Source organism: Aquila chrysaetos, chromosome 15, assembly GCF_900496995.4.
Source record: "Aquila chrysaetos chrysaetos chromosome 15, bAquChr1.4, whole genome shotgun sequence".
NCBI classification, from domain to species: Eukaryota; Metazoa; Chordata; class Aves; order Accipitriformes; family Accipitridae; genus Aquila; species Aquila chrysaetos.
The window spans coordinates 3,785,637-3,798,258 of NC_044018.1; positions in this window are offsets into that span (position 1 = coordinate 3,785,637).

Below are 12,622 nucleotides of genomic sequence, written 5' to 3' on the forward strand. Positions count from 1 at the left end.
TCAGCCACATACAGCTGCACAGTAAGGATATAGAGGAAAGGATATAGGATGAAAGGGTTTGTAAACGATTCACAGACCAAAAATATATAAATATTGGTTAATTGACCTGCAAAGGTTTTATTAGAAAGCATTGAGTATAAAGTAAAGGAGAAAAAAGGAAAAAATGCAAATTAACAGTGCTGTCTTAATGGCCCACATCCTTCATTAATATAGCTACTGTGCTGCCTCTGAGCTAATTAACTCTGTCAATTAAGAGTTGCTGCTTTCTCTGTGCTGTGCACATGGAGCTACCAGCTCCCTAAGAGCTGATTTTTGGGGGTGTCTTTGGCCACCCCGAGCTGAACTGCCATGCCTAGGCTGAACCTTCAGCCCGACGGCAGCGGGCTGGGGACGTGCAGTCAGCCAGAGCTGGCCAGGAAAACCCGGAGGGAAACATTTCCTGCTGCGAAAGGCTCTCCCATCCAAACTGGAACATTTCAGGAGACGTTGCTGATTTCACTGAGGTTGTGTATTTTTTTTCTTAAAAAAAAAAAAAAAAAGAAAAATAATGAGGGGAAGGAGAGGAAAGTTTTCCTGACTCTGTTCCATCCTTTTTATCAGAAGTTAGGAATATAAGAAGGTGCCTCGCGGCTCAAATCCAGCCCAGTGCTATCTCAGTATTTGACATTATTTGTCATTTGGGGAAGAATTTCAAAATGTTTAGATTTCGTTACGGTTCAAAATGAAGCCCCAAACTCAACCCTTCCTCCCCCTCCTCGCCAAGCGGCGTTTGCCATCCTTCCCCATCCGCACTTTTAGGACCATCGTTTGCTGCAAAACCAAACGGGGTTTTGGGCTAACGTCTGTAACCTCCAGCTCAAACAAAACCGGGCGCTGGGTTTGCTCACTGGGCCGTGACAGATTTGGCCCCGGGCACCTCCTGCCTTCCCACGCGTATGGGGGTCCTGTCCCTGCCGGCTCTGGACGTCACATCTCCAACGGGTTCTTCCACCTTGAACGCCGGACCTCTCGGCGAAGGTCACCGTCGCCATCAGCCCCTGCTTTCGCACCCCGCGGCACCGGGCGACATTGGAAGGGGACGGGATGATCACAATATTGAGAAAGCTCAACCCAAGCAAATGGAGGATTTATAAACTCCTGGCCTAGCCTGTAGGCTGCAAGGTCGCCCTTTATCTGAGTCTGCAGAGGGTTTGCAAAGTGCTGGCAGGCCTCCAAATATGTTTGGGAGTTTTTACTCTAACCTAAGGCTGCCGGACTCCCACATTTGACATTTTCCAAGTGCTGTTAAACGACGAGGCAGCGACCGGGAACAATGTGTGATTATAACAGCCGCTAGCTGAGGCTTTCCAAGAGCCGTAGCAAGTGTGAAGGCTCGGCAGCTTGGCCGCCCGCCCCGCGGGAGCCGTCTTCATCAGGGATGCTGCAGGGTGGAGGGGGTGCCGGGCAAAACCAGCGCTCACCCCTTGAAAGCCTTTTCATCATGGCCCAAAGGTGGAATAATGAAGTTTTGCAAAGGGGAAAAGTTGGGGTACTTTTATCAGAGCTGCTCCGGGAGCATCCCTGCCTGGTTGACTCTGCTTTTCCTGCAGATATCACGTAGGCTGCACCATCACGGTGCAAGACCCTGCAAGGGAATCCCATGCGCTGCTCTTTGCCCACGGGGTCTGGGCTGCCACCCCCATTCCACAAAGAAACGAATCAAAAAGTAGCCATAGGGATGATTCAGAGTCAGTAAAGGAGCTTGTGGACTTGAACCTGGGTTTCTCAAGGTCTGCATTAACCCCTGCATAGACTGTTCTTCCCCTTTGTGCCTTAATTAATCCATCAGTAGCAAGGGCTAACCACAGTTAAAGAGCTGCATTCATTAAGGATGTGCTCAATCTTGCACATTAATTTAAATGAGCTGAGGTGCCCTAATTCTCAGCTGGGAATATTTCTGTTAGTTGGTGGAAAAAAAGGGAAATCCACACTGAAGACAGATAAAAATATACACTGGCTTGTTGTTTTATTTCCCCTATTTCTTCCTTTTATCTGGCTGGAAAACTGACTGTGCAGGACAGGGAGTAAAAGAAAACAAAAGAGGAAGGAAAACCAAGTAACAAAAGTGCTGTTTTTCCTTCTTTCTTTCTCAAGAAAACAAGTCCAGAAAATTTCTTCCAAAATAGTTTTTCACCTGACAGTTGTACCCACTTAAAAAATATATTTTTGAGAAGGGAAATGAAAGGAGTGGAATGGCTGAAGAGAAGTGGGATGTGCTTGAATACTAATTAGATTGGAAGTGCAAAGGGGGTTGTTAGTCAGATAGGGAGGATTATTTTACATCTTGACCACCTATACAACCAAGTGTGCAACTGCCTAAATGAAATGTTGGCTTAATCATCCTGGTCAAAGTCCTCTGGCTACAAGCAAGTCTTGTTGTACTGTGGATTAACAGGGGGGGAAAAATTAAAGGACTCTATATACAGAGTTTTTCTGGCTTTGGTTAGAAACCCCAGGGTCAGAGCAAAGCTCTGATTTTAAACAACTGTATTTTAAGTGATCCTGTTTATTCCAAGTGTCTGCTGAGGCTTTGACTCCAAGCTATTAATATAAAATAAATAATTTTCACACAAGCTATTTTTTCCTCTGTTGCCAGAAGAATAAAGCAAGGCAGCCACGGAATCGACGCGTGTGAGCAGCAGAGAGGGAGCGAGAGGGAGCCATGGGCTGCTGTGATTTTCTCGGCTGCTGAATGACACGTGGAGCACCGCTGGCAAAGAACGCTGAGCAAGACCGCATCGGCCAGTGCGATGAAGGATGCTTTTGCGACACGTATGGGGTGGTGGGAGACTCCCAGGGTGTGTTAGACCACGGGTTTTATGGCATCTAAATCCACTGCTGTTTCAGAGGGTGTGTGACCTGCAATAAAGGCAGCTTAGCCTCTGTATGCGGTAGCTTCGAAAGTTGCCCATTGCAGATCTTGCCGGGCAGATGCGAGCCCAGATGATGCAGATGTGCTGGCACAAGACCCTGCGGTGGGTGCAGATGCGTCCCAAGGACTGTACTTCTGTGGGGCTGGGTGCAAATATGGTTTTGGGGAAGCAGCATCCCACCACAGTGCTCCCAAGAAGGGATCCAAGGGATCCCTCGAGAAGTCTCATTCCCCGTGGTGTGAGACCCATCCAGACTGGCTGGGATGAGCTTGGACCCACAGTGTTTGGATCCTCAGGGCAGGGGAGCAAGAGGTCACGAGATAAAGGCAGTGGGTCCCTGCTCAGCTGTGTTCCCAGCAGATGCCAGGGATGAGTTGTATTTGCACACCTGCAGCCAAGCTCCCTCCCGCGCCGATGGTCGTACACTCACAGCCCACTTACCTTCTCCACCAGCTGCTTTCCTGGTCCCTTTTTTGCAGGTTGATGTCTTGAGCTCACCAGGTCTCTGCATCTGGGTACCAGATTTCAGATCTAGTGATGGAGTGAAACGGGAGAGAGGTTCAAACAGTAGCATGCATTCCAACAAATGAGGGCCTCAAAGATGGGAAATAATTCTGCAAAGCCTCTGCAGAGGCCACCTGGCCTCCTTCTGTGGTGTACCTAGAGGACAGTCCTGCTATTCGTCTCCAAAAACCACTTCAAAGTCTCCACCACTTGCGCGTTTTGTGCCCTGTAATAAAGGGGCTTCACTAGGGTTTAGAGGTGGAGAAATGATGGCAGCCTTGGGGGGCATCAGCAAGGCAAGAAGAAGGCGGCTAGTGAAAGCGCAAAGTGATTGCCCCTCAAAATCACAGCCCTTAACCTATATCCATGTCAGGCACTCAAGTCTTGAGGAAAGGGAGATCTCTGCTCCCTGCTAACACCATGGCCCCTCCATCAAAACAAGCACCAGCTGGACCAGGAAAGGCTCTCCCGCCTCTGCTGGATACAAATCATGGAGGGATGCAGCCTGACCCCGAGGTGTTTTGCCTGCTCAGACTCACACAGGCACAAGGAAGGACCTTCAAAGTTGCCGGACAAAGGACCTGGTGTCGGAGGCTCCCTCCGGAGCAGGCGGGGGAATTGATTGCTGCGGAGATGTGGGAGGCGTTGGCTGGAGTCTGAGAGTCTGCAGGGAGAGCAGGCGGCTGGAAAACTCTACCTACCATTCACATCTGGGTCCTGTAGTTTTGGTGCTGGGTTTTAAGGATCCATTAAACTACGTATTGCTCAATCTAGCTAGCTTAAATTATCAGGTTATAAAAAGACACGCATTCATTTAAACTGTAAGATCTCAAAGATGGGACTGTGTCCTACAGAAGGCGAGCGTTGCTGTGAGGTGTAACATCCCTGTTAAACTACTGGGATGTAGAAGAAGCAGACAAGGCTTTAGATACACAGGCATTTCTTAAGGAAAAAAAGTGAAGATAAGGGTTTAAACCCATTTATATAAATTCTGGTTCTGGATATCCATCACCTGCACTTTTCTAGAGCCAGGGGGAGCGTACCAGGGGAAAATCACTACAAGCTCACTTTGGTCTCATCTTTTTCCACAGGTATCTACCAACAGGCACTATTTTCAGTTTGGAGAAAGGCGATATAAACACAGTCCGTCACTGTGACAAATTATACATTTCAGTTTTTCCGTGTCTGGCAAAATCAGGGCTCAGCATACCCCAGTGCAAAGCACCAGCTTGATTTTACTGTCACCCTTGGAGACTCCAGGTGCCTGGACCACTGTCATGTTAATAAGGTCTTGATCTCAAATAAAGCACCTGTACACCCCATAATATGGCTAAATACCAATAAAATCATATGCGTCCTGCCCATCGTTCCCGGCGGGGCTCAGGATCTGCAGTATCCCTAAAGAAATCCATGAATAACCCAAACCTGAAGTCCCACCAGGACCAAGGCAGGAGAGCAGAGGGGGCCAGCTGGCTTTCTGGAGCCCTGAGCTGTAGGCATCTATTAACAATTAGCTTTTTGGCTCCACTAAGTGCACTCAGCCTGACTTGGTTTTATTGGCATCACCCATCTCCCAGTAAATGTGATAAGAGAGTCTGATTAGCTGCGGCATTCAGACCAGGCTCTGAGCTAGTCTCCGGCACGGCTGTCTGAAGGCCACTTACCACATGTGCTTTCCACACCACGCTTCCAGGCCCAGAAGGGTCTAATGAAGATTGTCCTTGGACTTCATTGTTTACTTTTAGGCAAGCATCAGAATGAAGACCAATTTAGCTGCCTGTTCTTTTCCTTTTCTTTTTTTCACCGGGCTCAGTCTAAACATGCATCTCAAGAAAGAGACTTTTTTACTGCCAAGACAACGTGTGATAAGGAAAGATCATCTGTCTGCGAGAAAATTACTTCTGTGGAGTTCGGCAAGTGGTCCCAAGGGACTGATTCCAGCACAGGAACAGCCCCTGGAGAACATTAAAGAATTATAACCCCCACGATAAGGCACTTTCTTTTATAGTTTTTTATTTCATAGCAATAGTCACAACTTAAAGATAAGAACAACATACATTTTGTTTAACTAGGCTCTTGTTCCTTGGTGTGGGGCTCACTGTGAACTGGCATCCATCAAACTCTTTTGTGATTTACATGAATACCTGATTCTTCTGATAAGGGAAAGTGTAAGTCAACATAGTTCTGTTGTAATTGGGTGTTACCTGTTTAGATACTGAACTGCTATCTCAGCATCAGTTCACAGGCAAGCTCAACTTTACCTTTTCTTGCTAGGTGCAGAGAGAATGTCTCTTGGTTTTGCATTGGCCCCCAGGTGTTGCAACAAGCTGCCTGGAAGCATCTTTTCTCTTCAGTCTAGTAGAGGTGGCCACAGGACATTTCAGATGCTAGAAGTCAATGTGCATTCAAACAGTGATGCGAAAAAGTTACAGAAGTAAAATCCCCAGTTAACCCAAAGTTCCCACTTTAGGTTCAGCATAAGCCTTGGCCACAGACTGGTGGCGACTGCATGGTCTAGCAAAGAGGTACTACCATATCCTTATTTTGCTGATATAATTATCTTAGTGAGCAACATTTTATGCTTATAGCATAAAAAACCCACTACTGATGTGTGTATGACAGCAGCAATATCTGACCCTCACATACCCAGACTTCTTTGCACTAGATGATAGAGATACTAAGAAATCTCGAAGCCTGATGAGTTTGCAACCTAAAAACAAACCAGAAAAGGAGCCCAGTAAAGGATTTGATGACTGCCATGAAGCAGGACTTCTCAGAAGAGAGACCATAGCTCCTGCCTTAGACTGTACCACCTTTAATTAGATGTGAGTGTCCCAAGAGACAACTGCTTTACTTCTAACAAAAATAAAACCACCTGGTCTTCCATAACAAGAATAACTAGGAACAAAAGAAAGAAAAAAGGAATCTCCCACCTGCATGCTTTTAGGGCCAGAGAATTGAAGAAATTAAATGCAAATCACTAACCAAAAAGTTTGTTTTGCATAAGGAATACCCCGGAGGCTGCCCAGTGTTTGCTCTCTCTCTGCCTGACATCTAGCAGAGCCAAGCTCAGGAACCCGAAGTTGAGAAGCAGCGTGGAAGTCGTCCGTTAACAGCAAGACCATCACTTCTGCTGCCATCCCAAGTTTTAATATTAGCCTACAACTTTTCATGATTCAGGGCCCCACCAAAGCCCCTGGAGCAGCAGAGGTGTGGGCAGTGGCACAGGACTGCAGGGACCTCTCAGGAACTGCTGGCAGAGGGGCCAGGAGACTCACCGGTCAGTGAGATGCAGACTAGGAAGATCCCATACAAGGGCTGTAAAGGGATGTTTGGGTGTATCTCCCTCCCAAGATCAAAGGTGAATCTGGGTGATTTGCCAGCTCCTAGCTGCCCAAAGGTCTTTTATTAGGCCAAATTCTCCTCTTGGTACAAACTCACCTGATCACAGTGAAGGTGCAGCAATGCTTTGCTATGAAAGCCACTGCTCAGATGGGAGGAAGGTTGGTTCCTGCCAGCAAATACTCAGGGCTGGATAAATAAGAGGAGCAGCAGGGTAGGTACAGCTTTCTTCCCAGAACTGGGATCCTTCAGAAAGAGTAAGACTCAAATCCTGGTCCCTCCTCAGCCTCCTTAAAAGCTTCTGCTCAATGCAAAGTCTTGGCTGAGCCCCCTCGTCCAAGTGTTGGGCAGTAGGTCGTGCACCACCTAAAACATCATCTTGGCCATGATGGCCAAGGTCCCTCTCCGTGGAGCTAGCTACGGGTTGGGTGGGCACCTCTTGGCAAGTGGAGATTGTGGCTCTGTTGGCCTCAGGTGTCCTCAGAGGCTGGGAATATTTGATATTGAGAGAGACCTGAAAAAATGCTCCAGCCTACGTAGTTGAAAAGGCAGCTTGTTGTATTGGCTTGGGTTTATGTGTTTAATAGGATTTCTTTCACCTTCTAACACCACACTGTTAGAAGACAGGGATTTTATGATGTTATAAAGACAGATACATAGATATGTATATATATAAAATGCTAAATATACTTTTAGCATGGGAGAGCTGAGGTTTAAGAGGCTATTTCCTGGCTTAGTCCAATTCTCTCACTAGACTTTTTCCTTCACACTAAGTGAAATTCTGGCTGAATTAAAGAACCACTTTTCTTCTTATCTGCTGTTCCTGTTATCTAACTCCAAGGCAAAGGCTGGGAGCTGAGAAACAGCCAGGGCATACCATTTTACAGCTCACCTTCCCACCATTCCCCTGGGCTTGCATCAAATGCCAGGAAGATTTGTTAAAAAACAGCCTGTCATTCTCAACTCTACCATACAGGGGAAACAGCAATGGGAAAGTCACAAAAGAGGTCACTTTGCTGGATATCTTGGGGTTTTTTTTTGGGGGGGGGTGTCTCCCCAAAATCTCCTACAGACCCCAGTGAAGCGGTTGCACTATGACTTCTGTGGAGCAGGGTCCATCCTTTCCATTAAAATGTGCAGGTCCATTCACATGTGTGAGCCTCCAAGGGTGTCATGAAAAGGGAAGGAATAAAAAGCACCAACCCCATTCATTATTTACTGTCACTACTTGTTTCTGGCTCCTGAGCCAGGTTGGTGCCACCAGCAGGAGCCAAGAGACCTCAGCTCCCTCCCTGACTCCACCAATGACTCACTGCTTAGCCCTGGGCAGGTCCCTCCACTTATTTTCACCTCTTTCTCCACCTTCAGCAAAGTCTCTGTCTTGGTTATAAAGGTTTCCAGTTTGGGGGGAGCAGGATATGTTTGCCCAGCATTAAACACAACCAAGGCTCCTACTTCCAACTGATCCTCCTCGTGCCATGGTGAGAACAATACTCGTGCCTAATTAGGGTAGCCCATAACTAAGAAACCTCTTTTATCCTTGGATTTTTCCTTAGTGTCTTGTCCCAGAGTTATTCACATACCTTTCTCCATGTTTCCTCCAAGTCCTCCCCTGTCTCGAGGTATCATCAGCCTCTTCCATGCTTCTTATTTGAGCATCCCAGACTTTGGAACTGAGTTAGCTGTACCAAGAGCTGCACTTCTCACTCAGGCCAGGTTTATTAGGTTTGCATTGTCATTGTGTGATGTGTCTGTTCCCTAAATTAAGAATACACTGCTAGGCACGGGTGTTTAGAGCCCTTGAAACCAAATTAGCTATTGTCCCTTTTGCTCACATGCAGGTTCCTCAGATATTTCTTTAATTCAGGGTTCTTGCAACCCACCCCCTTGCAGCATCCTGCTGCCTCTGGCAAAATCAAGAAAGAAAACAAAAAAAACCTCAAACAAGGTCCTTCCTTGCAGGATCCAGCCATCCTTCCAAGAAGTTCCCTGCTCCACATACAGCTGGGAAGTGCAGCAGCCTCAATTTCAAAGGCAGTATGGACACTGGGTCTCAGGAGAAGCTCTTATTTCCAAGGTTTTCCAGAAACGGACAGGGCAGCATATGTATAGGTCTATGGCAGACTGCGGGAGCTGCAGTTACGCCCCTGTGAAGTTCTGCCTACAGAGAAGTGTCAAAATCGGTATTGCCACAGGTAAAATGTGGCTTTGGTTGGTCACCCACTGGGGGACAGCTGTGGGGGCTGAGATGGTGATGAGGTCCCAGGTGTTTGTTACCAGTCCCTCCTCCTTTTTTCACCATCCTCTTGCCCAGCCAGTGTTCACCTGTAGACCAGGAGGCCAATAAATCTCAGGGACTGGAAATCAGAGATCCACCTCTGAGGGAGCCAAGAGGTCTTGGTTGGAAGCATGATCTTGTGCCCAGAGCAACAAAGAGGCACAGGGTCCTGCTTGTCCTCCCCGCCCTCTCCTTCGCCTCCTGGAGAACTTTAGGAAAGTCTCCTGCTTTGATATCCCCTCCTGTAAAACAGGAGTGAAATCTGCTTCCTCTGAGATTGGCTAGTGAAAAGGGATGTACAGCATCATAAAATGATGATGATTAGAATGACGTGCCTCTTCCCATTTGAAACAGATACAGATCTGGCCCAATAATTCCAAAACAAAATCTTGGTCTGAATATCTTCAATACACTGATCTGATTTAAAAAGAAACAGAAACCTGGAGTTAAAAAGCAGGTGGGTTTTATCACCTCTTTTATTATTTAATTTGGCTGGAATGTCTTTTCTTTTAAGATGAATGAACCTTCTGCTGACAGCAACTCCCTTACTTTTTGCTTTCAAACCAAAATTGACGGGAATTTAGGGGATTTTCTGTTTAAAAAAACCCCACCTTCCTCATAGTAGAAAGTATTTTCAGCTGCTGTTATGAAAAGCTCTGGCTAGAACCACAATATCCTTCCGGGGAAGTTACACCACACAGAGTACTTGCAGCCCAGAACATTTCTGGTCTTTCCTGCTCCGACAGGTTTAGATATCCAGTCCTTCAGATGTCCACATAAATGCGGGCTGTGGTAAGGACAACTTTAGGGTGCCTGGGACCTGGCCAGCATCCCTGCACCTACCTGCCACAATGCACTAATCAGGGCTTGGGCCTCTTTAAAGTTATGGTGAATCAAATGGTGTGCACCTTGGGCAATGCCACCCAAGTGTGGTTTGCCACCCAAGCTCCAGGAAACTCTAAGGAAACTTGAAGACACACAAAACTTGGTATGAGACACCTTGCCGTGGTTTATGTCTTCCTAAGACTGAACACTTGCTCACGCACTGACAGAAGACAAGTATATAACAGCACTACCTGGTGATACCTCCCAAACAACGGGCTCGGCCCCATCAACCTTCACTCACTCAAGTCTTCCCATGCGAATCCATGGGGCTGCTCGCTTGGGTAAGACAAGCTAGCTGTAAATTCAGCTCAAAGCCAAGCCTCACAGAGGTTTGGGTACTATGGCCTTCACAGATACGTAGCACAGAGAGGTTGGCTCATGTTATTGCTGTCCAGCTCCCCGAGAAGTAACATCGCAGTAAAACATCATGGCTTACTTGGTTTAGGTGAAGTTGTAAACAAATGATCATCAGCATTACCTCAGCAACAGCTAAGCAGGGCTAAACCTGTGGATGCCCAGTATTTGCTAGTAAAATTTTTTTTTAAGCAGGAAACATGTGGCTTTACCTCTGGACAAATATCCTCCTGAGCATCAGCATGAGAGCTGAAAGCCCTCCATCTAGCAGATCATAAGCTGGCAATGTCTGAAAGTTTCCTGAGCAACCTTAGATTTTCCCATAAAAAATAATACGGTCACTTCTTTGCATTTCTTCTAGCTCATCACATGGGCCTGTCCAACCAGCCACCGTCAATGCCTTTATCTCCCTCCTCTCACCCTTGGGGGATGCCGCTGCTTGGCCCAGCACTGAAGGACCTCAGTTGACCCAGGAGACCTGTAAAGCAGAGATTTTGTACCACCCAAAGAGAAAATACAGCAGGCAGCTATATATTTTCTTTAGACAAGGCATGTTAGGGACAGTTGGAGCCTGGACTTTGCTTCTTCACATTGTGTGGATTAAGAAAGGTTTTTTTCTTGCCGCAGCAATAGCCCGTGCTCAACAGAAATAACCTCTGCATCTTTAAGTGCATAATTTGTGGGCTCTGCCAAGTGGACAGGAAATTAATGAAGTTTAAATGAAGAGCTGCTCCCTTTTCTAGCTGTCTGATTATTTCTTTTGATTTAGTATAATCCTGGCAGAGTGCTCCTGATCTAATCGCAGGAGCTTGCACTTCGTGATCCAATTACTGCCAAGTTTCTGGACATTCGTTTTGCTTTGATGGGAACATTTAAATGTGTGAACTTCGCAGGGGCTGGCTGACAGCTCTCAGCTCTGGGATCTCATTTTAATTATAGGCCCAGTGGAAATAGGTGCAAATTGGTTGTCTCAAAGCATAACATTGTGAGAGCAGATTTATTTTCATGTGAAAGCTAGAATCCTTTTGTTTGGGGGAAATAAAATGAAATAGCGTGATTTTTCACAGACCAGAGTGTCTACTTCGCCTTTAGCCAGTCTTGCAGCCTGTCCATAGCTTAGCCATGCAAACAGCTCCTGGCTCAGCATTGCTTCTAGCCAGAGCCTGTGAATCCTGATACCTACTCTTACCTACAGGTCTCCACCACACTGCCAAACCTGGCTTGAACTAATCAGCAAATTTAAATGTTATCTGGACAAACATGCAGCCAGCACGCTCACATAGTTTCGGTTTTCAAAAGGAAGCTACATACACAGAGCTAACACTGAGCCCGTTTTCGAAGAGCCTTTCCCAGCCCAAACTTGCACAAAGTTGGGCTGAGAACTGATGATTTCAGTGCACTTGGTGAGAGTCCAAGACATCTGCTTTGCACACTGATTTTCCAGCGCTGCTGCCCGAACGCCATCACGTCGTACCCTCAGTCTTTCGTGACCTAAGGTTGCCGCAGTCGCCAATCCCCTCCCAAGACCGCCGGGCAGGGAAAGCGGCTCCCGGGGTCTGCCTTGCGAGATAGCATCACCCCGCCGGCTCCCAAGTCCTTCCTTGCGATGCCGCTGCCGTGTTTGCTCATGTCCTCGCATTGTCCCCAACCCCGATAACTCCTCTGGTCACCGTTATCGTCTTACCGCCACAGCGGCACGGCCGAGCCATCAGCCCTCCACGTTTTGCAGGGAGGGCACCAAGCTCTAGCTGCTGATAGACCTATCTATAAGCCCATTCGGGATTGTTTTGATCAATGGCTTAATCTCTGTTTGGATGGTCAAATCCCTCCCTCCCTTGTCTGCAAGCTGGATGTTGGGATGAACGTCCCCTCGGCTCGTGCCATCTCAGAGCCTGGCTACGTAGAGAGCACGTCGCAGTCAAAGATTCACCGTTTGCACCCCATGGGGCTTTATTACCCTTATTTTAGCAGATGGGCAACTGAGGTCCCAAAAGGTGCAGTGGCCTCTCCAAAGTCTCAGGACAATTGAGAACTGAGCTAGGGTTTCCCAAGACTTCAGGGCATCCTTCTCCTCCGACAGTGCTGTAAAGGACCTGCCACGTCAGGGTGTTATTTTGCCGACAGCCAAACACAGGAGCCTCAGCCAGAGACACTTTTCCATCTAAAGTCCTGATATCTTTTGAAGACGTGACCATTTGCTTAGTTTTATTTACCGAGCAACACACTTCCAGTCAATGGAGTGGAGATAAGCGCATGCAGAGATCTTGATGAGATCAGGATTCATCTGATAGGACAAGAATAGGGTGGGGAAGAAAAAAGAAAAAAGTAAAAGTAAAAGCTCATTGAT